Source organism: Nannospalax galili, unplaced genomic scaffold, assembly GCF_000622305.1.
Source record: "Nannospalax galili isolate Female #2095 unplaced genomic scaffold, S.galili_v1.0 scaffold72, whole genome shotgun sequence".
Lineage (NCBI taxonomy): Eukaryota > Metazoa > Chordata > Mammalia > Rodentia > Spalacidae > Nannospalax > Nannospalax galili.
The window spans coordinates 7,455,424-7,460,268 of record NW_008336933.1 but is presented as its reverse complement, the minus strand read 5'-3'; positions in this window follow the sequence as shown (position 1 = coordinate 7,460,268).

Below are 4,845 nucleotides of genomic sequence, written 5' to 3'. Positions count from 1 at the left end.
AGAGATAAAGTATTAGTGCTGAATCCTAGGATGTAATCAGGGTCTGTGGGAGATCAAGATGGCACCTTGCTGGGTACACACTTGGGCAGGTATTGGATGTGCTTTCTGCCCTTCCAGCTGCACTACCCACCTCAGCTGATCCCAGGCACTGTCCTTAATGAACTGGTCAAAGGTCTAAGGATGGTCAAAGCAGGGGAAGACATATGGCTTTAGAGAAAAGAGAGTGTTGTCACAAATGCCTATAAAATGGGGCATTACACAATAGCAATTTCACATATCTATTAAAGTTATATCCACAAAGACTTAATGACTTACTGCATTCATTCAATGAAAAATTTCCCCAGATATACACTAGTACCTAGGGCCAAAGGCCAACACATTCCTTCTCAGCTGCCTTAATGACATGAGGAAATATCAAAAATGAGAAAAGAATGAAGGAATCAAACATTTATCTATATGGATTCTCTGTGATCACAAATCATTGGAAGAAAATGCACTACAAAATTGACTGATGTTATTGTCAAAGGATGAAATTATTATCATTATTTTTCCTTTGCATTTTTCTATATTTTCTATATTTTCATCAATATTTCATTTACTTCTCTTAGAAAGTAACATTATTTTTAAGTTTGGGGTTTAAGAGAAAACTTACTCAGTAAAGGATGAAGGCACCAAATGACACAGGAAATCCAGCATCTTTTCACAAATGCCCATCAAACTCTTGTCTTTAAAATGCCTCAAACCTGGTGTGGTAGCACATTATTAGTCACACATGGGGAGGCTGAGGCAGGAGAATTGCTTGAACCCATAAGCTGGAGACCCAACTTAGGCAACACAGTAAAGCCCTGTCTCAACAGGAAAAAAAAAAGTAAAGCACTAAAAGCTTAAAATATTTCTTCAGGGATCTAAAAGATGACAAGGAAGCACGTCTTTGAGCCCTTCACTGGAGCCTTAAGCCTCAAGAGTTGCACTGGACCATTTAACCACCCACATCTAGATAGCCTTTAACTCCTACCACTTCCCTCACCTTGACCTTGACCAGACTCTCACATCTGCTCCACGAGTTTCTTGAGCCTCTACCCATTGCTTAGTGAGGCATCTGACTGGCTTCCACCCTCAGCCCTGCCCGTGCCTCCCAGGTCGATCTTGTCACATTGATTGATGGAAACAGGCAGCCCTGCTTCTCACCCTGCTGCACTTCCTGGCCTCTCAGGAGTGTTCCTGAGGCTCCTTTAGAATGGCACACTCCACCCCTTATTGTAAAGCACAAGTGTCTGTCTTGCTGCACCCTACCCTGCTGTATGCAAATAGTATTTCTGAGATGACACCATCCAGAGTCTTTGCGGGATATAGCAGGTTACCTAAGCTTGCCATTCATTCATGGCTAACTTCCGTTCACACCAGCTAGTCACCACAACTTTTAAAGCAGGACCTTTTGGGAGAAGTTTATTTAGAAAGGAGGAAAATTAATACTAATATTGAATAAAACAGGCATTTGACATGCAGTGGTGCATACCTGTAATCCTAGCACTTAGGAGGTGGACGCAGAAAGATCAGACTAACCTTTGCTATATAGCTGGTTCAAGGCCAGTGTGGTGAGACCCTGAATCAAGAAAACAAACAATGCCAAGCTTGGTGGAGCGTGCCTTTAATCCCAGCACTCAGGAGGCCAGCTGGGTCTACATGTGAAACTCCATCTCAAGAAAAACAAAAGTGAAAATTAAAGAAAACTAACAACAACAAAGAAAATTCAAAAGCCAATCCTAGATTTTTAAAGTATGATTTTTAAAAACTATAAAATTAACAAATACCACATAAAACAAAGAAATACCAAAGTTATCCCATTAAAATCTGAACTGAGACACAGATGTTTCCTTCACTAGATTTGAATGTCAGTTTACAAGTTCTCACTGATTCTATAAAATAAGAAAATGTCTTTAAAAAACACAAATAGAAGAATTAAAACTATTATATATTAAAATATGACTGCACACCTAAAAAACCCAAACGACTCCATCTTTAAAAGTTATTTTAAGTACTAGGAGAATTTGATAATGTGGACAAATAAATTCTAAAATTCAAGGGGAATGTGAGATGGTTCAGCAGAAAAGCACTTACTGCAAAAGCCTGATGACTTGAGTTCAATCCCTGGAATCCACATAAAGGTGAAGGAAAGAATTGACTCTGCAAAGTTGTCCACTGACCTACACACACACACACACACATTAATAATAATAATAAATGAAATAAAATAATTTTCAAAGGCTATTTATACTAGCAATAATCAGCTTACAAAAGATATGGGAAAAAAAACTTTTTCACCATAGAAAAGCAGCATGGAATCCCTGTGAAGGAACAGAACAAGAATATGTGGGACTTATATGTAGAACTTAAGGCAGGCTATAAAATTTTATTAAAAGACATCAGGAGTCTAAAAACACAACACTGAGTGTATTCCTAGCTAGAAAAACTTAATGAAATAATATGCCTCTTCCAAAACTAATATTATTTGCTAAGAATTCCAATCAGAATACCATGAAAATGTGTGCTCCGTGAGATAATTGTAATATGTCCATAGACGAATAAATGTGAGAAAATTGCTGAAACTCTTTCAAACTAAACTGATAGATGTGCCCTTCGAGCATCAGCATTCGTGATGGAAGCCATTGTAGACTGTAGGACTGGCACTCTAACAAACAGATCCACAGAAAAGAGCCCAGAGTCACATCCAAAGCATGATAGAAACATGCTGTGTAGTAAGGGAAGCACGCCAATTCAAAGGGGGAAACGTTATTTCATATATGCTGTTGGCAGAGCTGGAAAGCATCTGGGAAAAGGGATTTTATTACACACCTCCTTTCCCATATGATATTAAAAAATAAATTCCAGGAACTGGAGAGATGGCGCAGTAGTTAAGAGCACTAGTTGCTCTTACAGAGGACCTGAGTTCAGTTCCCAGCACCCACATGGTCATACACATACATGCAAAATAAATCTAAAATAAATAAATAAATTCCAGAGCTGAGGCTGTAGCTCAGTGACAGACCACCTGCCTATAAGCAAGAGGCCCTAGGTTCAATCCTCACCACTGCTAAAAGTAAAATAATTCCAAGAAATACTAAGAGTTTTAATATAAAAAAAAAATTAGGGAAAATATGCTTGTCTGAACTACAGAAGGTTTTAAATAGGACTCTTAAAGGCCAAGAATGAAACGTTGAGATTTAACTACAAGAAATTAAGCTATGGGGAATAGTACATAGAGGGGCAAGTCTCAGGAGAGGACACCAGATAACCAGGGTGACCATCTACTGCTGGTACCAGTGGGAACTGCTCTAAGTTTTAGAGAGTAAACTACGGATGTGTTAAAATTCAGGACACATAGTAATCTCACCTCAAATATCCACCATGTAGAAATCTGAGCTTTGTTGTGTATCTATACAAAACTTTGCTCACAGAATTGTTCATTATAGTAAAAATCTGGAAATAAGTTGAAAGTCTGTCAAATCAGCCTGAAGATGTAGCTCGGTGGTAGAGTACCTGCTCAGCATGTGAAAAGCCCTAGGTTCAATCCCCTGTACCATAAGAAATCTTTTTTTTGTTTGGGGGTTGGGTTTGTTTTGATTTTGTATGTTTGTTTTTGTTGTTTTGTTTTGTTTTGTTTTTTCAGACAGGGTTTCTCTGTAGCCCCAGCTGGCCTGGAACTCACTATGTAACCAGGTTGGCCTCCAACTCACAAAGATTGGCTTGCCTCTGCCTCCCACGTGCTGGGATTAAAAGCATGCACGACCACACTTGGCTAAGAAAATGGATGTTTTTAAATCTGTCAAATAAGGACTGGGTAATAAATTAGAGAAATCTTCATATACACTGTTACAAACGGAGTTACCTCTCTATAGTGATCAAGGAAGACACCTGTGAAAATCAATTTGCAAATTAATATGCATCTAGCAGTTCATCTAATCCATGCCCCTCCCCAATCCCCAAAACTGTGGATAGTACTGAACCTATTTATAGGTTCATCCATACATACCTCATAAAGTTTAATTTGTAGTTTAGGTTCAGTAAAAGATAAAGAATAAAAATTTGAGCAATAGCTGCTTCCCTGGCCCTGCAGAACTTGCAGGCCTCTCTCTGACCCACAGGCTTCTCTCTCCGGGGTAAGTCGATCATGCCCTCCATGCCTTGACTCCCCCAGCCTCACTCACCGTCCCATCTCCCCGCTGGTCTCTCCTCCTAGCCTGGGTCCTGTCCCATTCCTTGTCTTGGCACCCCAGACACCTGGGGAACCACCACTGCTTCTTCCTGATCCTGTGCATCCAGAGCAACTCAATTCCATCTCCAGTTCAGTCCCCAGGGGCATTCTGTGCCTGACCCCGCCCTCACCTCCCTCTGCCTCCCTGGGTCTGTACAACCCACCAGCCTCTTTCCTGAGTGCCAGGGCTGACCTTTCCTCTTCCTGGTCCATTGCATCCAGACCAACCCAGCTCCTCAGTGCAGTCCACAGGGGCCCTTGGGGCTGCCCCCGCCCCCATCTTCCTTTGCATCTCTGGGTGGCATGGCCACCACCTTCCCTAGACTAGCATCTTTTCTGGGCCGGGCTCCCAGGCCAGTCCAACCCCCAAATTCCTGAGGCCAAAATCTTTCCTGGAAGAGATCCAGACCTTAGGAGAAAACCTAAGAGCATCTGATCCTCATCTGACTTGGGCCTCTGTGGGAACTCCTGAAGACAAAAGCAATCTGGCCACTCCAATATAAAATCAAAAGAGAGAACTGTAAGCTTAGAGGAACCAGCTTTTCATGCCCAAAAAGTAAACCACAAAGGCACATAAAGTTTACAAAAAGAAG